Raw genomic sequence first — 21934 nt, forward strand, 5'->3', positions numbered from 1 at the left:
ACTCCCCACTCAATAAATGGTGCTGAGGTAGCTGGCTAGTCATGTGCAGAAGAACAAAACTGGACCCCTATTTTTAACCATGTACAAAAATTAACTCCAGTGATCAAAGATTTACCTGAAAGACCTCAAACTATAAGAATGTTTGAAGATTGTGAGCTTTTTTTGGTGGTAGGCTTTTAATTACTGATTTAATTTTGGAACTTGTTATTGGTCTCTTCAGGGCTTCTTTCCTTCCGGGTTGAATCTTAGGACATAGTATCTTTCCAGAAGAAAACCCATTTCTTCTATGTTTTCTAGTTTGTGTGCATATACGTCTTCATAAAAACAAGAGTAAACTAACTCCAAATCTAGCAAAAGAAAAGAAACAACCAAAACGAGCATTGAGCTGAATAAAATTGAGATACAAAAACCATACAATAAAATAGGAAACACCATTTTGAACACTGGCCTTGGGATATAATTTATGACTAAGTCCTCAAAAGCAATTGCAACAAAAGCAAAAATTGACAAGTGGGACCTTGTTAAACTAAAGAACTTCTGCACAGCAAAGGAAACTATCAACAGAGTAAACAGACAACTTACAGAATGGGAGAAAATTTTTGTCAACTATGCATCCAATAAAGGTCTAATATCCAGAATCTGTAAGGAACTTAAACAAATTAACAAGCAAAAACAAACAACAACCTCACTGAAAAATGAGCAATGGACACATGCTCATGTGTCTTCTCAAAAAAGACATAAACGTGTCCAACAAGCATATGGAAAAAATGCTCCATATCAATAATCATTAGAGAAATGAAATCAAAACCACAATGAGACCATCTCACAGAAGTCAGAATGTCTAATATTAAAAAGTCAAAAAATAACAGATGCCAGTGAGGTTACAGAGAAAAGGGACACTTACACACTGCTAGTGGGAATGTAAATTAGCTCACTACCCTAGTGATGAAATAATTTGTGCATCAAACCCCAGCGACGTGCAATTTACCCATGTAACAAACCTGCCCGTATACTCTCTGAACCTAAAATAAAAGCTGGAAAGAAAAAAATAATAATAAACTCACACACTTTTGGTTTTTATTTGATACCTGGTCAAAGCCATGATTTTAGATTAAATCTCAAAATAATGTTTAATGAACATGGTAGTCGTAACTGTTTTTGTGTTTTAAAACAACTTACAGATTTATTTTAATAAAGCTCTTTTGTTTTTTGGTTTTTGGTTTTTGTTTTTAGATGAAGTCTCACTTTGCCGCCCAGGCTGGAGTGCAGTGGCATGATCTTGGCTCACTGCAACCTCTGCCTCCCGAGTTCAAGCAATTATCCTGCCTCAGCCCCGCTAGGAGCTGGGATTACAGGCATGCGCCACCACGCCCAGCTAATTTTTGTATTTCTAGTAAAGTCAGCCTTTCACCATGTTGGTCAGGCTGGTCTCAAACTGCTGACCTCATGATCCACCTGCCTCAGCCTCCCAAAGTGCTGGAATTACAGGCGTGAACCACCGCGCTGGGCAATGAAGCTCCTCTTTGTATCTAGAATAATTTTCAAGGAATTTTGTTGTTTCCTTTTCACAGATTTATTTAAAATTGAAATTATTTTTATGAGATGTAATGTTTCCTTTTTAAATATATTTCGATACCCAAAAAAGTGTGGCTATTATTGACAAATGAGAAAGAACTTTGTACTTTCTTAATCAGTTGGCTTCCTTAATTGAATACTATTTTTGTCTTTTCCTCTCATTTTGCTGGTAATCAAAACCTATATAAAATAGATAGTGGGGACCACTAGTACAACAACTGTATATGAATTAAAAGTCAAATATTAGAAGAGAAAAATTATATATCACTTAGAAAAATTTTAGAATTCTTAATGAAAAAATACATTGAATGTTTTGGAACACAGGACAATCCATTAAAAAATAAACAAAGAACATGAACAGGAATTCATGAAAGAACTAACACAAATACTAAATAAACAAAATTAAGTTTAAATTTGCCACTTATAGAAATCAAAACAGAAAATTGTATTTTACCTATCAGATTAGAAATCACTGAAAGTAATGATAAAACTCAGTGTTGGTCAGGTAGAGGTGTTGGAATTATTTATACATCATTGGGAGAAGTCTCAATCTATAATCTTTCTTGATATTAACTTTATAAAATATATCATCAAAATTCTTAAAACATTTATACCTAGAAGCATTACTTCTAGTAATTAGGCCTAAGTAAATAAATGATAGACATACAAGAATGGTTACTATAGTCAAGCTTATAATAACTGATGTAAAATAAAAACACTTAAATGTATATTAATGTGGTTCTAGGTAGTAGAGAAATCCTAAACAATTTATGAGTAAGACTGATTTCATTTCATTGATATGAAAAGGTATGTTCAAAATGCAGGTACCAGAAAACCATGTACAGTATCCCTTTAGTGTTAAAAATGACTTGCACACTTACATATGTATATACATTTGTTTGTTCATGTGTCTTTGCCATCTCATATATTTACAGACAATTTCTAGGAAAATTCATAAAAGATGTTAACAGTGCTTATGTCAGCAATCTGGTGACTGATGGAACAAAGATTGTAAGGGGGAAGATAACTTTTACTTTCTGTCAGTGCTCTATAAATTGTCTGGCAGCCTTAAGTTCAGCACTATTATGCTCTTCATACAAACTACTATTTAAAATAAACTATATTATAACAAAAAGTAGAAATGGCCACTTACTCTGCATTACCCCATGTACCATTTCAAATAGTCTTTTTCTACTTTTTCTCAGTCCATAACTTAAAATATACCTAATACTTTAACTTCTAACCTATTGGATCTACTTCTCTAGAATTATACCAAATTATCCTCTCTCTTCAAGAAAGAGAAAGCATTTTAAAATGTGAACTTTTATAAGATCTTATTATTTTCTTCTCCAGGTTAGATGTGCCCAATTTCTTAAACACCGTGGTTTCCAATCTTTTCAACATTCCAGTCACCCTCTAGGTGTAACCCACCTTTTCAGCAACTCTTAAAATGTAGCCTACAGAAACGAATGTAATATTCAAGACACGGTCGGAGCAGTTCAGATTATAGTGAAACTATTGCCGTCGTTGAACTTGACTCTGTGCCTCTATTAATGCAGTTTAAGAATGCATTAACTTTTTAAGCATCTGTTAACACCATATTGACTCATATTGAGCAGGGAGTCAAATAAAACCACAGGAATTTTGCCATAGATTTTCCTATCCTGTAAATGTGCAATAAACAAGAATTTACAATAGCCCAGTAAAATTTCATTTTATTAGTTTCAGCCCATAGTTCCAATCTACAAAGACTTTTTTTTTTTAGGCATGCAGCTATCATCTAAACTAATAGCCACCCTTTCCGGCTTTGCATTACCTGCAAAAGTGCTAAGCATTTCTTCTTTCACCATTCTAACCATGGATCGAACTGCTGAACAAAAGAAAGCCAAGTGGGGGGTCCAAATTTTAGAGATCTTCATCAAGTTTACATCCATCTATTACTAAATACTCTTCAGATATCTGTTCAATTAGTTATGGAAAAGACAGGCTACTCATTTTTTCATATTGTCTTTAAGAATGTTAAGAGAATCTTCATGGAATGTCCTATATAAATATAGATACACATTGCTGTGGCTTTTCTTAACAAACCGTTTTTCAATTGACATACAGGATATACTGTTAGATACACACACAAAAATGGAATGTATTACCACTTGGAATGTCTTCTAGAGGTATAAATCCTAATTCTGTGAGCCTGAACTTTTCAGCTCCTACTTGTTAACAATAAAATTATCTTCTCAATTCTGTTTATATAAGTCAACTTTAGTTGTATATTTCTCCCTCTTGAAGTTCATGAGAAACAATCATTAATGTGGTAGGTAGTGGTGTGTAGTAATTAAAAGCACGGACCCTAGAACCAAAGCTGCCTTGTTTTAAAACCCAGCTCCACCACTTAATGTTATGGTACCTTAAGAAAATTACTCAAACAAGCTGTGCCTTTGTTACCTTATCTATAAAATGGTGATAATAGTATTTCTGACAAAGGGATAAAATGTGTTAATATATGTAATGCCCTAAGAAAAAACACTTGTACCTAATAAGATCTAAGTAAGTATAATTACTAACATTGTTATGACATTTTCAAGAGAAAAAAACGACTATAAGAGCAAAGCCATAATTCTGACAAGTTGATATTTTTCTTAAATTAATTCATTCTGTGCCTTACAAACAATACATTTATTTCTGGCTCCTAAATACTTACACACGCATACACACACACACATACACACACACCTTTTACCACATTACAATAATTCTATCTATTCACTGAAATAGTGCAGAAACATTTATCACTATTACCACCATTCTTACTAAGAAGCTGAAATTATTCCTGGACTACTGTTATAAATTCTAATAAGAAAGTTAAGAGGGCTATTGGTGGGGTGGTGAGAGGATGTGTCTGGAGCTCTGAAAATTCAGGGGTCTTGTAGAAACCTATACCTCTATTTCCATGGTTTTTATAGCTCACACCATGCTGACCACCATATCACTGGCAACACTGTAATTCAGGGACTGGAAAATAAGGTGGAGGTCACCTCCTTCAGCATGGTTTATGATCTCTCCATTGTCTGATTTTCCAAGAAGACTCTGGACACTGCTCTCTAATACATCTAGTACACACCACACTTGGCCCAACTTCCACTCACTTCAGTCTGATTTCAGTCACTTCCCTCCAGACACTTGGAAATTTTAACAATTCCTCCATTTCCAAGGTTATCTTTCCTGGGACACAAGACTTTATGTTTCCCTTTGCCCCTTTTTCAAAATCTTGCCAATCTCTTTACCTCGCATTATAACTGACACTGATTTTGCTCAACTTTGAACATTTCACTCCTTGGAAAGGTGAGCTGAATTTAGACCAAAGTAGAAAAATGAACCTAAGAGCAACATGTCAGCAAAAGACTCTTTCTAACCCTTAGCAAGTAGGAAAATGGGAACTAAATGTAAGAATCAACAGTGTTAACAATTTCTGCATATATTCAGCAATGATTTATTGATCAGTAAACACTATGATAGACGATAGAAACAAAAAGTAAATAGAATTTAGTGCCAGTTTTCAAGAAAGTTAAATATAGCAAAGGAGACGCATGCAATTAATGATATTATAATGTGATAAATACCATAAAAGCAAAGAAGATAAATTCTTAATTATGAAACTAATGTGTGTAGGTTCTATAAAAATTAATCTTTATTCGCAAAAGCAAATGCCTCCATTGTATGGGTGGACATACAAACCTATTCAAAGAAATCACATCTTTAAAGCCCTGCTCCTCAAATTGTGGTCTCCAGGCCAACAGCATCTGCATCAACCCGGAGCTTATGAGAAATGCAAAATCTCAGGTCCCACTGCAGACCCACTGAATATAAATCTGACATTAATTAAATCTCCTGATGATTCCTGGGCACATTAAAATTTGAGAAGCACTACACTAAAGCAAATCTTAACTTGGTGCAAGCAGTGGCTTTGACAAAAGCTGAAACCTGGCTCCTATTTCAAACATGCTATAGGAGAGTGAGTTGGTAGCTTCTTAGGGGAGTATTCTTCCAGTGCTCAGCACGTCGTAGGTACTCAATAACTGTTTATTGACTGAATACAAAACTGAAGGACTAAAGCAATGATTAAAATCACTTATGAGTAATGTTTCTAATACTGTTTCGAGCATGAAAGACAAAAGGAAGGAGTGAAGTAATAGCATTAAGTAACCCAACATGTTAAAGCAGTCATTTTAAACCACACTTTGAGTATTTTCAATTAAATAAGAAAAAAATACAAACAGAAGGCATTCAGTGTTGTGTTGATTTGAAATTGAATTTTAGCTTAATTCTACTTATTAATGTAGGAGAACTAAAATTTTGGGTAACATTTTGAAATTTTTATTATCTTTATTAACTATTTCAAAAATATAAGTTAATGCTAGAAGGGACGTTGGCTGTTGCTAATTTCATAGTTATGTAAATCAGCAGTGTGGGATTTAAGGTGTCAACATATAACAAAAACTCAATGTCTTCTAACATGACATATCAACAAGCGCATATGAATTAGAAAGCCACACGCCACACGATTCCAAAGAGCCACATTAAATCCACCTATGCTAAAAGAGGGTCAATTAATTCCAATAAGAAGCAAAGCATGCGTTTTAATTATTTCACATGTTAAAACATAAAATGGGAACACATATAAAGCTTTTGGTAAAGAAGGGCAATGCTTTCAGAAAAATATAGAGACATTTTTAGAATTAATTGCTTGATTCTAATTAAAAGAATATAACCGTTAGAGGCACAGTGGCTACTGAAACTCTGATTTTATTTGCATACATTAGTATGACAAATGAATCTTCAGACAAAGCTGATTTTATTTTATTAAAATACAAAAGATCTTAAACTTTTCCTCAAATATGTGTTTACCTATATCACAAACCAGTTAAATGGTGTTCTTAGTTTTATAGCAACTAAATAGCCATGACGCTTAATATCAACAATCTCAAAAACACCTGAAAGTAGAACCCTGAAGCAGCCTATATATTAGCAGAAGATACAAATGTATTTCCACCTTTTTAGCAAAGTGACGTATTACAAATTATCCCCAGTGGCACCTGCATCCTAGATCCTCAGGCGCAACTTAAGAGGATTGTCATGTAATTATAGCAAGGTAAAAGTTTATCTCACCATTAAAAATGAGCTTTGCGCTGGGCAAGGCAGAGGGACCACTTGAGTCCAGGAGTTTGAGACCAGCCTTTGCAAGGTAGTAAGACTCCATCGCTACAAAAAAAAAAAAAAAAAAAAAAAATTTAAAAATTAACCAGGCGTAGTACCACATGCCTGTGTTTCTACCTACTCAATCATTTGAGCCCGGGAGGGTGAGGCTGTAGTGAGCCATGATTGTGCCACTGCACTTCAGCTTGGGTGACAGAGTGAGGCCCTGTCTCAAAGAAATTAAAAACAGAGCTTTGTAACAGTCAAAGCCATCTAAAAGCAAAAGGTTATCTAATTTGGTAGATATTTTTCTGTAAGAGGAGGATTTCACCCAGAAATCACCATGATACTCTGGTGTGTATTAAACCACTAGCTTTGTACAAAATAAATGAGTTTTCTTTCAATTCTTAAATAATTATTACATCTAGTACACAAAACTCAACATTTTGGACTCATGTTCTAACTCAGAACAACTATAGTTTGTCCCCTCTTTCTGTGTCACACTGTACTTGTTTACTAGAAGTGTATTATTTCTCTATCTTCAGTCTCCATGATTTTATTTAATTACAGGGCTTGATAGCATGATAAATAATAGGTGACTACCTCAATTGTGCTTTTCTTCTCTCTCCTCATCCCAATTGTGAATTAAGGCCAGTATTTCACATTAAGTGCAAATGGATCACTGTATATCTAGCAGATGTTTTAGAAAGCTCATAAAAGCATGTGTTCACTTCCCTTTGCCCCACCCCTTAGTTGAATCCTGAAATACTCTCTAGAAGAAGGTGGGGTGGAAATAAAGTCCCTTTTAATAACTAGACCCAAACACTGAATAAAATACACCTATAAGGAAGACTTTCAGAATGATGTCTATCTAATCCTCTGCAATTCTGCAATTTCTGGATGAACTGTGTGCTTTTATAGATTGCAGAAAATAAACATGCTTCCTTCTTTCTCCTCCTCGTCCTTCTCTTAATCTTGCTCTCATCTTTCTTCTTTTTGAAAAGTGGTTGCTGAAAAAAGTAAGAGAAAAGAAAGAGAAAGAAAATAGAGTTATCTCTGTTTCTCTCTCTCTTTGACCTTTAAAATATCTATTTATAGATAATAAATGTCACTGTTTACAAAGTAGTTAATTGGGCAATGAAAGAGAGAGACATAATTTTGTAAAACCTAATTTGGCCTTTGAGAGTCTCAGCGCTCATAGGAAACCCATGTCAAAGTTTCAGAAATGTCTGTTAATGTATTTAGTATATAAATGTTATTGACAGCCAACTCTTCCAATGCTGCCATAATTACTGATATTAAAGGTCTTGTAGCTATTTATATATGTATTTTTGTATAACATGTCGTACTTTTTCCATCTAATAGTGATTGTTCAAATCCTTGAATCGTAAAGGATGGTTATCTAGCTGCCCTTTCAACATGAGAAACCGGACAATGAAATATTTTCACTTTTAAATACACAATCATGCTTTGAGTGCTAAAAAGCACAAGTAGGTCAAGAACCATTTATCTAAGGTATTTATTTGAGGGTGACAGCAAATTCAAGCTGAAATTTAAAGACCCTTATGCAACCACTCTGGATTTCCTATGTAAGTACAAAAATATTTGGAGAAAAGTTCCATTTTCAATTTTAAATGTGCCTTGGGGACTACGACAATCTATTACTAGACTTGCAAAAAAATTTGAAGCTTATAAATACTTTGGCAAAATTTTAAACTATATAGATGGCATATATGGTGAGGGAACCCAAAGGAATGCAACTCAAAACTACAAAACTGCCAGAGAGACAGAAATCTACCAACAAAATCTCACCATTAATGAGAATATCATTTTCAATCCCAAAGCTCTTATTTCTAGTACTAAATAACATTATTCTATATTACTAATTTTTTACTGTCCTATAGGTGATGGTGAAAAAGAAAGGTAGGTAAACAAAAGGTAGTTGGTAAAAAAAGAAAAAAACATTACCGAAATTACCAAATATTATAAATGCGTCTAAAGCAATCTACTAAGACAAAGGGAGAAACTATAGATTTCTTACTGTGGTGTTATCCACTTGCTCAAGGAATCTCTGGGGATATAGATTAAAGAAACTATGTATGTTTAGACCTTTACATCAGTAAAGTTGCCATTGGAAGAGGAACAATTTGGTGGTTGAAGGGGAGATCACCATGGAAAGTTATTAAGACCAAAGTTTCACTGAAGCAGGAAGGAGTTTTACAAATGATGTTCTTGTTGTCAGAGCTTCTGCTTTCCCAATATACTTTGTCCCCTACTTTACCTTATCTTCCTTTAGGGAAAATTCACCTTCTAGCTGTTACAATTCATTATTTTCACTAGCCTGTGTTTTTTAAAATCTTTTGATGGAGCGAAGCAACCCAAATACTTATTAGGAAATACCCTATGCTAGTATCTTTTTGTTCTCAGCAGCTAGTGTGGTTATGCAAGAACAAAATTTATGTAAATGTTAGTGTAGGTTCCCTGTTTCTCTTGTTGATGATTGAAGAGCTTAAAAAGAGAAAAATGTAATTCAATTAATTTCTTCTAATTAAAGTACAATATTTTTAAAAAATCAACAATCACCGTAGCTTAACTGACATTAGTCATTAATTGACAATCTTCCTAAAGTTGCTAAGGATTGGTTTTCAGTCCAATAACTCCACTATAACTAGGGATCTTTGTTCAGATAGGGTCACCTACGTAGACTACATACCCTTATCTAGGCTACATAGCTTCCCAGAAGTCACTCATGTACTGAAGGAGAAAAATGTAAAAGTGTTAATATAAATATAAAATAATTAACTTTTCTGAGTATGCTTAAAATAATGTATTTTTTATTAGGGTATTTTTTATTTTTGCCAAATTTGGAATTATGCATTTATTAACTAGTATTTGTAGAAGAGACATGATATGATGTAGGCTTTTTTCCAAAGCCTAGGACAGAGAAATTATACATTCTTCTATTTCTTTAATACTCCTTTTGAAGAAATGGACTACATATTCTTTTTTTTTCCTAGTAAATTGGAACTAAAAATAATTCTTGACTCAATGCCAACTATTTAACAACATAGACTGATTTCTGTGAGGAAATTTAGTTTATACGTAACAAGCTTGATGTGACATACTCAATAGGTTCTCCTCAAAAATATCTGGACATCTGAAATTCAGGCAGCCAACATTCTATCAGGCTCTGTGCTTTGGACATGTAGCATTTGTAATCCAACTTGCTAATCATGGAAACCAGAATAGAAGTTTAATTGGAACCCCTATCCTCCATCATCAACTATAATAAGAAAGAAAAGTAGCATCTTTCATGTAAGATCTTTGTCTTTGGTTACAACTAAATGAGGCTTTGGGCTTTTCCTTTTTTTTTTTGAGACAGAGTCTTGCTCTGTCGCCCAGGCTGGAGTGCAGTGGTGCGATCTTGGCTCACTGCAAGCTCCACCTCCCAGGTTCACACCATTCTCCTGCCTCAGCCTCCCGAGTAGCTGGGACTACAGGCGCCCGCCACCACGCCTGGCTAATTTTTTTGTATTTTTAGTAGAGACGAGGTTTCACCAGATTAGCCAGGATGGTCTCGATCTCCTGACCTCGTGATCCACCTGCCTCGGCCTCCCCAAGTGCTGGGATTACAGGCTTGAGCCACAGCACCCGGCCTGGGCTTTGACAAACACAATTCCTAACTATATTTTTAAAAAATCAGAGTCGGTGATCAGATCTCTATTAGAAAAGTATTACATTTGCAAACCACAGTATGCTACTGAGAAAATGGCACAATTTAATAAAAAGGGGACAGAAGTACCCTGCTATCTCACTATTATCATCACATTTGGGTTTCTGTAATATTTTGTGCAATCATTAAAAGCAAGGTAACAATAATATTTTCACCATCTCAATACCTAGAAGATTTCTATTACTTTGGCTAGGAACATTTTCCTTGGATGGTTGGTTGACAATATCCAAAGGATAATTTTAGGTCCTAAAGAATTAAACACAGGTCTATTTTTATGAGGTGGGACAGATTGGAAACCATTCTTTTTGCTTGTTCCAATGAAATTGGAAATGAAAAGAATGTGTGTCATATGAGGGACAAGTGTCATGAAGCCCATCTGAATTATACTTCATACCCCTCTTTATAGCCTAATGTTCAACAATATCCATTTTCCTGGCAGTATTGCACCCATCAAAAACAAGTTATTGACACTTATGTCTCATATATAAATCAAATAAGGCAGACAAAGCAAAGAAGGTGGTTTTAGAGAGATTGAATGGTGGAGTCAAATAATGTATTTGTTTTTCACCTCTAAGATGTCACTTTAATACTGCACTGAAACAATGGCACAAAATCATTCCAATTAAATGGTCTTAAAATAAGATATAAAGCAAATTCAGGTGATCGCATTCTGCCTGGTGTGTAAAGAGCTGACAGCACAAAATTGAGCAGAAATAGTTTAAATTTAGCATTCTTCACATACGTGTACAAGGACTGAGAGCAGAAGTTGGATTTGCTTCAGTGGAGTCAACTAAAGACTCAACAAGGAAGGGTTGAAGTGCATTGACAGCGCACTGGGAATTCTATGAGTATTGACTAGCACTGGCTTGGGTACAAATTAAGTAAAGCATTCTATTTCTGACATTAATTTTCTTCAACTGAGAAATTACAATAACAGATGAATGATGATTATGATAATAATAATAATAAAACACGAATGTAAAGAAGAGACACATTCACCAGTGATCAGATACCAGACAGCCATGACATATTCACTTTGATTTTCAAGGCCTCTGGTCATATGGTTTATTTCACACAATTCTGCTGAGACTCCAGTCATTACACTTCATTCCATTTCCTGGTGCTATTCACATAATATTATCTCTGCTCTAAGGGATTAAGAATCAGCTAAGAATAAAGAAAAGCTTTTTCTTTATCATATCCATGGAAAATTATTTAACCTGCTCTGGCTTACTCAGCATGGCATTCACTTTCCTTCCCTTGCCTGTGAATTCTGAGATTTGAAATGTTAAATAGGAGTCACTTGTTGTATCATTAGCTAATGTTTGCCATAAAATTAAAAGCAAGGAGAAGTTACAAAGGGGAAGATACATTAATCAAACCAAATCAATAACCAGTCTGCAGTTTGGTGCTTATTTTATTAAAAATTGCCAGATTAGGAAAAATCTCCCCCTCCTAAAAACAAAATAAAATAAATGTGCCTTTTCAAGGATTTGAGGAAGTTAGAATACCCTTGATTCTATAGTTTTGGGAAGGAAAGAAATAAAAGTAAAGCTAAAAGTGAATCAACTTTTATGCTCTCTTCCTACCTCCTATTTCCTTTTATTCTTCATAAAATATTTAAATTGAACATACTGGTAATAATCTTGAAATGGATTATTTTGAAAAAATATTTAGTGCAAAAATATAAATAAGCTTGTTTTAAGTAATTGGCATCTCATTTCTGTAAAATAACATTTTCCAGATTTTGCTTTCTTTTTTTTATGAAATTGAAGTCTATGCCATAGCCTTATAAAGAAGATTAATATTATAGTTTTGAACACCTGTTAGAAAAGACAAAAAATCTAAAGTCAATGATCTAAGCCTTTACCTTAAAAAACTAGAAGAGGGATGGGTGTGGTGACTCACACCTGTAATCCTAGCGCTTTGGGAGGCCAAGGCAGGCAGATCATGAGGTCGCGAGATCGAGACCATGCTGGCTAACATGGTGAAACCCCGCCTCTACTAAAAATACAAAAAATTAGCCGGGCGTGGTGACGGGCGCCTGTAGTCCCAGCAACTCGGGAGGCTGAGGAAGGAGAATGGCGTGAATCTGGGAGGCAGAGCTTGCAGTGAGCTGAGATGGTGCCACTGCACTCCAGCCTGGGAGTCAGAGCGAGACTCTGTGTCTCAAAAAAAAAAAAAAAAAAAAAAACTAGAAGAGACAGAAGAGCAAATGGAACCCAAAGGAAGCAGAAAAAAGGAAATAATAAAGAGTAAACAGAAATCAATGAAAAACAAAACAAACAAAATCAATAAAACCAACAACTGGCTCTTTGAAAAAACTCAATTAAACTGATAACTTCTAGTAAAACTGATGAAAATGGAAAGAGAGAAAATACAAGGCACATTTCAGCAAACTTCTGGATAACAGGTAGTATATGCTGGTACTTACTACACACAAGATAACTGCATAGGCACTCTGCCTGGCCTACTGTGCTGATCCCATAACAGCCTACAAGGTAGGTACTATTATTAACCCCACATACGGACTTTTTCTAAGAGACAGGGTCTCACCCTGTCACCCAGGTTGGGTGTAGTGGCACAATCATAGTTCACTGCAGCTTCAAACTGCTGGCCTCAAGCAATTCTCTCACCTCAGCATCCCAAAGTGCTGGGATTACAGGCGTGAGCTACCATGCCTGGCATCACAAATTATTTTTATATATGTACATTTACACAGGTATGTCCATTCAAGGAAAAGAAAGTCTGAATATCCACGCTGAAGGGATAATAGTGGCTAACTCTTAGAGGAAAACTGAAATTGGGGTGGGCAGTCACGTGAAATCTTTATCATCTATACATTTTTATAAGAATCCAGGTATATTTTTAATTGGAACAAAAATGCATCACACATTTAAAAAATTTAATTACACAAAATAAAGTAAGCAAAGAATAAATATATGGGTTTCACCGGGTTGGAGAAAGGGAAGAGATTGTGAACTCCATCCATGATAAAGAACTCCTATAACCCAAAACAAAAAACTCAATTAAAAAATGGGCAAAAGGGCCAGGCACAGTGGCTCATGCCTGTAATACCAGCACTTTGGGAGGCCTTGGTGGGTGGATCACCCGAGGTCAGGAGTTCAAGATCAGCCTGGCCAACATAGTGAAACCTCGTCTCTACTAAAAACACAAAAAATTAGCCAGGAATGGTGGCAGGTACCTGTAATCCCAGTTACTCAGGAGGCCGAGGCAGGAGAATCACTTGAACCCAGGAGGTGGAGGTTGCAATGAGCCAAGATTGTGCCACTGCACTCCAGCCTGGGCAACAAGAGCCAAACTCCGTCTCCAAAAAAAAAAAAAAAAATGTGCAAAGGATTTGAACAGACATTTCTCCAGTAAATGTATACAAATGGTGAATAAGCATGTAAAAAGATGCTCAGCATGACTAATCATCAGGGAAATGCAAATCACAACAACGAGATGCTGTACCTACTCACACAAAAAAGGATGGCTATCATCAGAAAAGGATAAAAAAAGAAAAAGTGTTGGTGAGGGTGTGGAGAAACTGGAACCTTGGTATACGGCTGCAAGAATGTAAAACAGTGTAGCCACTGTGGAAAACAGTTTACTGGTTCCTCAAAAAGTTACATCTACTGCCAGGTGCAGTGGTTCACACCTGTAATCTCAGTAACTCAGGAGTCTGAGGCAGGAAGATCACTTGAAGCCAGGAGTGTAAGACTAGCCTGGGCAACACAGTGAGAGTCTGTCTCTAATTAGTCAAGCGTGGTGTTGTTCACCTGTAGTCACAGCTACTTGGGAGGCTGAGGCAAAAAGATCACTTCAGCTCAGGAGTCCAAGGCTGCAGTGAGCTATGATTACATCACTGCATTCCAGCCTGGGCGACAAAGTGAGACCCAATCTCAAAAATAACAATAAATAATAAGTTAAACATAAAACTACCACATTATTGGCCAGGCGCCTGTAATCCCAGCACTTTGGGAGGCCGAGGCAGGTGGATCACGAGGTCAGATCGAGACCATCCTGGCTAACATGGTGAAACCCCGTCTCTACTAAAAATACAAAAAAATTAGCCAGGTGTGGTGGCGGGCGCCTGTAGTCCCAGCTACTTGGGAGGCTGAGGCAGGAGAATGGCGTGAACCCAGGAAGCAGAGCTTGCAGTGAGCCGAGACTGCGCCACTACACTCCAGCCTGGGAGATGGAACCAGATTCGGTCTCAAAAAAACAAACAAAAACAAAAAAATCTATTGACCAATTCCACTCCTAGGTATAGACACAAAGAATTAAAAGCAGAGACTCAAGACACTTGTAAACCAATGTTCATAGCAGCATTACTCACACAAGTCAAGAGATGAAAGCAACCTGAGTGCCCACTGATGAAGGGATAAAATGTGGCTTACATATATAATGGACTAGTATTGAGCCTTTAAAAGGAAGAAAATTTTGACACATGCGGATGAACCCCACAGACCTAAGAAGTTCAATAACCCAGTCACAAAAGGACAAATACTGTATGATTCCCCTTATAAGGAGACACCTTGAGTAGTCAAATTCTGAGACAAAAGTAGAATGGTGGTTGCTTGGGGGCAGCAAGGAGTTAGTGTCTCATGGATACAGAGTTTCAGTCAGAGAAAATGCAAAAGTTCTAGAGATGGATGGTGGTGATGGCTGGGCAACAATGTGAATATACTTAATGCCAATGAACCGTACACATAAAAATGGTTAAAATGGTTAAGTTTTATGGTATGTGTATTTTACCACAATATTTAAATTTTTTAAATTACATTTTTAAAAATTGTTAACAGGCCAGGTGCGGTGGCTCACGCCTGTAATCCCAGCACTTTGGGAGGCCGAGGCAGGCAGATCACAAGGTCAGGAGATCGAGACCATCCTGGCTAACACAGTGAAACCCCGTCTCTACTAAAACTACAAAAAATTACCCAGGCATGGTGGCAGGTGCCTGTAGTCTCAGCTACTCGGGAGGCTGAGCCTGAGGCAGGAGAATGGTGTGAACCCAGGAGGCAAAGCTTGCAGTGAGCCGAGATCCCGCCACTGCACTCCAGCCTGGGCAACACAGTGAGAATTCATCTCAAAAAAAAAAAAAAAAATTGTTACCAAAAAATTACTAATAATCCATCCAAGTTATTTAGAAAAGGAGTGTCAGATCAAGCTTTCCAAAGTGCCAAAACTCAGAAGATTACCTGGTTGCTTGCCCCATACCCAGCTGTCCAGAATTCACTTGGCGCTATATACAGGTGTAGGAGTTTCTTCTTCATCTTTTTTCTGTCATCCAGATCTTCTTTCTTTGTTCCACTTTGTTCAACACTATCATCTGCAGAATTAAAAAATTTTTAATCTGTAACCGCTTTTCAGAATGCCATACCATTAGTCAGTCTCTGCAAATGTCCCTCCCCGAAAAGTTAAACACACATCATGAACTGAATGTTTGACAACTTAAAAATAAAATACATCGATCATATCTGTTACAGATCCAGTAAAATTTTCATAAAGAAACCAAAACATTGGCCGGGTGCGGTGGCTCACACCTGTAATCCCAGCACTTTGGGAGGCCGAGGTGGGTGAATCACGAGGTCAGGAGATCAAGACCGTCCTGGCTAACATGGTGAAACCCCACCTCTACTAAAAATGCAAAAAATTGGCCGGGCATGACAGCGGGCGCCTGTAGTCCCAGCTACTCAGGAGGCTGAGGCAGGAGAATGGCGTGAATCTGGGAGGCAGAGCTTGCAGTGAGCCGAGATGGTGCCAATGCACTCCAGCCTGGGTGACAAAGCGAGATGCCATCTCAAAAAAAAAAAAAAAAAGAAAAGAAAAGAAACCAATATATCAAATTATTTAAAGCATGTCTTCCAAAATGATATTCCATCAACTTCCTAATGGGATTTTTAAGCCATTCTACTGAAATCAGTTTCTTAAGAGTGAAAATTATGTAGTATAGATGACTTCTTCTATAAGAAACATTAGTTAACATTTAATTATAGTGTACAGGTAGGCTTACAAATAGAAATTATTTAGAAGCAATAAGATTGTTAAATAATTTGATAACATTGGTGATGAAAACAAAATGACACCTAAAAGGTACAGAAATAGTTTGGTGGTAAAACTTTGCATATTGAAATATAGAGACCCCTCTGTTATCTGAAATAAACATGAACAAAAACTGACACAGAAAATCAGTTCAAGTAATAATTAGCAAAATATTTACCAACCTTTTTCATTTGCATAAATAGGGTAGAATCATGAAATTTCAAAGATACAATATTAGTATTAATACTCATAACTATATATAGTTATATGTAGCTATATACACATATATAACTTTAAATTTAGTCAGAATTTTTATGGTAACAAATAAACTGTGTGCTATTTAAGTCGTATTTTCCAAAGAATAAACAAAAGTGTAATGAAGAAATAGTGGTGCATTTCAAGTTCTTAACACAGTTGACACCTTGGTAAACTTTTTAGATCACAATATTTTTAAGTCATTAAGACCATCTAAAACTATGCCTTAACTTGCTTCGGAAAACAGTTCAGCACATGACCCAACTTTCACACTACTAGGACTTTATCCTAGGGAAATGGAACCTACATTCACACAAAATCTGTACAGAAATGCTCACAGCAGGATTACAATTGTGAAAGAAAAATGGAAACAACCACAAGGTCCTACAATAGCGAATGGATAAACACCATGTGGTACATCCAAATGATGAAATACTACTATTCAGCAATATAAAGAACCATTAATACACAGAACAACCGATAAATCTCAAACATATTACTGGGAGTAAATGAAGATGGTTTCAAAATGTTACTTAAAATAAGGTTCTACTTACATGACATTCTCAAAAAGAATACCCTACACCGATGGAGAACAGATCAGTGGCTGCCAGGGTAGGAGGCCAGGGAACATGTGATAAAAAGGAGCACCTTAAGGGAGCTTTTGAGGTGATGAAACTTCTCCATCCTGATGATGGTGGGGGTTACATGAATCTATAGAGGTCAAGATTTACTCAACTAGATACCACAATAAAATAAATTTTATATAAGTGTTTTAATTAAAAAAAACATCAGCTGGGTGCAGTGGCTCACACCTGTAATCCCAGCAATTTGGGAGGCCAAGGCGGGCGGATCACAAGGTCAGGAGTTCGAGACCAGCCTGACCAACATGGTGAAACCCCGTCTCTACTAAAAATACAAAAATTAGCCAGGTGTGGTGGCATGTGCCTGTAATACCAGCTACTGGGGAGGCTGAGGCAGGAGAATCGCTTGAACCTGGAAGGCGGAGGTTGCAATGAGCTGAGATCATGCCACTGCACTCCAGCCTGGGTGACAGGGCGAGACTGTGTCACACACACACACACACACACAAAAAGTTAATGGTTCTCATTAATATTAAAGTTTCAATGAAATTCTACAAACATGTATTTAACACTCAGCGTATTCAAAGCACTTTTATACTAAAGTAAAAAGATAACATCTAAAAAAACTTTAGAAAAACCTATCACATACATATAACTAATCGATGCAAATCTGGCTTTGGAAAGCGTCATGAGAAAATATCTAGGCCCAGGGGCTGGGCACGGTGGCTCACGCCTGTAATCTCAGCACTTTGGGAGGCTGAGGCAGGCAGATCACTTGAGGTCAGGAGTTCAAGATCAGCCTGGCCAACATGGTGAAACCCCGTCTCTACAAAAATACAAAAATTAGCTGGGCGTGATGGCCAGCACCTGTAATCCCAGCTACTCAGGAGGCTGACGCAGAAGAATCACTTGAACCTGGGAGGTGGAGGTTGCAGTGAGCTGAGATTGTGCCACTGCACTCCAGCCTGGACCACCGACCACCGAATGAGACTTCATCTCACAAAAAAGAAAAAAAAAAAAGAAAGAAAGAAAATATCTAGGTCCAGGTTAGGGAGGACAGCTGGAATACAGTCTGGTGGAATCATATCAGAGCAGGGGGCTGGGTCTGGAGGGCTGGAGTAGGGTGTGGCCCCACTCTAGAAAGAAACTGAGAAACGCATCCTGGGTGAAGCAAGAGCAGAGTCCCATTCTGCAACAGGTGAGCATTTATCCCAATCTGAGAAACTACATGCAAATTTATAAGTCTCACTTAGCCTCTTATTTTCCTTAACAACATGTAAAATGAGAGAACAAACAATTCAGAAGGTTAAGACGTGAAATACACTGAATTCAGAAATCATACACAGAAAGGTAGGAAATGAATAGGGGAAAAAAGCAGCTAATGGAGAGTGAAAATGAGCCAGGTGGGCAGCTCACACCTGTAATCCCAGCACTTTGGGAGGCAGAGGCGGGTGGATCACTTGAGGTCAGGAGTTTGAGACCAGCCTGGCCAACATGGTGAAACCCCATCTGTACTAAAAATACAAAAATTGGCCGGGCATGGTGGCAGCCACCTGTAATCCCAGCAGCTCTGGAGGCTGAGACAGGAGAATCATTTGAATCCAGAAGGCGGAGGCTGCAGTGAGCCGAGATGGCACCACTGGATTCCAGCCTGGGCAACACAGTGAGACTCTGTCTCAAAAAAAAAAAAAAGGAATTTAATATGTATAAATCTATCTATAAATATTTTCTAATAATAAAAAACACACATCATGCCACACTAAAAATAAAGACATTTACTGAGTTCCAAAAAAATCTCCCTAAAAATCCCAATCACTTGGGATCTACATAAAGAACAATTATGCTCTGCTTTCTAACCATGATTTTTAAAAGAACAAAGGGCAAAAAAAATTCATCAAATGTGGGCCAAGCGCGGTGGCTCAAGCCTGTAATCCCAACACTTTGGGAGGCCAAGGCGGGCAGATCATGAGGTCAGGAATTCAAGACCAGCCTGGCCAATATGGTGAAAGTCCGTCTCTACTAAAAGCATAAAAATTAGCTGGGCGAGGTGGAGGGCACCAGTAATCCCAGCTACTCAGGAGGCCGAAGCAGAGAACTGCTTGAACCCAAGAGGTGGAGGATGCAGTGAGCCAGGATCATGCCACTGCACTCCAGCCTGAGCGACAGAGCAAGACTTCCTCTCAAGAGGAAAAACAACAACAAAAAAATTCATCAAATGTAATGAATAAAACACATAGTTTAGATTTTTCCATGTACTTAGTTTTTCTAAGAGCATCTTTTGGAACTACTGTTTCACAGAAAACACTTTGGGGAATGTTTTAATTTATTAACAAATACTGGAGAGCTAGGAGGAAGAGGTTAAAACTTTTTAAAATATACAGAGTGAATCATTGATACGTGCCAAAAAAAAAAAAAAAAAAAAAGTTGCTGATTCCTGTCATGGAAGACACTGTCATATGGACACTGTTAGCCTCAGCATGTGGAGGTCCAGAAAGGGAAAATTTCAAGTCAGATAGAATTCTATATATACCATTTATTTGGAGCCTTCAGCCCTCAAGATCCTAACATCATGACCTCAGTTTCCACACAGTTGTCCTTAGTCCTTGTATTGGTTACAAATACAAACCAAACAGCTCAACTGAACTAACTCTCATCTCTCCAGAAACACAAACACAAGACCTCATAAAATGAGTGAGTTTCTACAGGCCATAATTACTGAACTTACTTCTCCAATTTTCCCCTCCACAGTTAACTAAACAGCTCAAAAACTGTCAGCAACAACAGTCACCATGATATGGTTAGGAGTGTGGCAGATTTCTTAACGAGCAATAATAAATAGGAAAAAAAATTCTGCCTATTCATATATCTCAAGTTTCGTGCACTTGCAAGAAACTAATTAAAAGGCAGCCGTGCACAATTTACAAAAACAGCCATAAAGACTGTTAACATTATAAGTTACAGGAAATAAACCTGCTCCTCTAATATAGCAAGATACAACTGACTTCCCCTTACATGCCCTAAAAAAAAAGCCTTACCCGAGAAATTTAATGGAAGCAGAAACACATCAAGAAAAAGACATGTCAAACCCCACCTGTATATCTGTTTGCAACCATTTGGAGTCAAGTCAAGCCTGGGCAGCCAAACAGAAAGATTCAGAGGGCATCTTTTCTCCAGCTTCCTCCCAGTTCTCAGGCCTGCAAGTAAACATACATGTTGAAGACCTAACGCTTTTTAATAATTTACAAAGACACTCCAGAAAAAGTTTAATGCAGAAAAAAAAAAAAGAGAGAGAGAACAGAAAGAGGGGAGAGAAGAGCTGGGGGAAGGGAGTGAGGGGGAGAGAGGGAAAGAGGGAAGAGATGGAGGGAGAGGGAGGTTCGGGGAAGTGAAAGCCTCCTTCCAAGGTAGGCAGGGTGTGCCGGGTTTCTGCACCACGCTGGCGAGACCTGGAGAATGGACGCTCACATAAGGCCAAGTCACAATGTCATCTGCCCTCAAATCCAAAAAGTACACACACACGACAGGAAGTCCATCGTGTTAACGGACAAATGACAGCAGCATAAATCGGCCGCTTTACCCCACAGCAGGGCACGTGCGTGAAACAAATTACTCAAAAGGATCGCCAGTAGAAAAACCCACAGCCGCCACCACCTAGAGATGAAGAGAGGCCGGAGGCTGCGCCGCGGGCGGTCAGCGCAGGCCCAGGTGCGACCGCCACGCCCACGCCCACCAGCCCCGCGCCCGCACCGCCCCCGCCGCCGGCCGCCCCTGTGTCCCAGGCCAGGACCTGACGCGCTGGGCCGGGCCGCCTCGCCCCGCCGGCTTGCGGACACAGCCACACAGCAGCCGCTGGCTCAGCCCGGGCCCACGATCCCGGCGCCTCTCGCGGCCCGAGGGGCGGGCGGACACGGGACTACCGCCCCCCGCGTACGGCCAATCGCAACGGGGCTGCTCCGCGGGCGCAGCCAAAGGGGAAAAGAAGCCCTTCGCGGCTCCTCCGGACTCTCCGGCTTCCCGCAATCCCGTTTATCTTCCTGCTTGGTGCTCACAGGCTGCGGCCAGGGCCAACCGCGGGCGCCGGAAGGCGGGATTTCCCTTGCACGCACGCCCGCCGGCACTCCCACAGGAGACTGTCTCTCCCCGCCCAGCGCTCTTAATTATGCCGCGGGTGGTTGCGCTCACGCCAACTGGAGCTGTCCAGGGATCGAGTGGCCAGACCAGCTCCCCTGGGGATGAGAACGGATCTTTGTGTGGTCGGCTGGGGACTGAAGAGCTTCCTGGTGTGTGTTCAACTGAATGCAGCAAGAGTCTTGGGCAGATTACATGGAGCAGCTGTGGAAGCACTCGGCAGGGAATCCAAGAAAGAAACACCTCCAGCGACCACAAAACAAAATTGAAGAAATATAAAACAATATAGGCCCGGCAAAGTGGCTCACGTCTGTAATTTTCAGAGCTTTGGGAGGCTGAAGCGGGAGGATCCCTCAAAGCCTGGAGTTGGAGGATCCCATGTTGCCCGACTGGGCAACATAGCAAGACCCCATCTCTTAAA

The 21934-nt window shown here is 38.4% G+C and overlaps 1 protein-coding gene across 1 annotated transcript in view; it reads right to left on the bottom strand.

The window, feature by feature from the left end:
- LOC129028679 (golgin subfamily A member 6-like protein 26) overlaps positions 1-21433 on the bottom strand; it is a 112268-nt gene extending 90835 nt beyond the window's left edge. Inside the window, exons 1-4 of the mRNA XM_063653218.1 lie at positions 21173-21433; positions 20477-20579; positions 15706-15836; positions 6742-7778 (exon numbers count right to left, since the gene is read on the bottom strand). The gene's annotated coding sequence lies outside the window, so the exon portion shown is untranslated. The remainder of the gene's footprint in view (positions 1-6741; positions 7779-15705; positions 15837-20476; positions 20580-21172) is intronic.
- Positions 21434-21934: the final 501 nt, after the last annotated feature.

This window comes from Pongo pygmaeus, chromosome 16 (assembly GCF_028885625.2).
Source record: "Pongo pygmaeus isolate AG05252 chromosome 16, NHGRI_mPonPyg2-v2.0_pri, whole genome shotgun sequence".
Taxonomy (NCBI): Eukaryota; Metazoa; Chordata; class Mammalia; order Primates; family Hominidae; genus Pongo; species Pongo pygmaeus.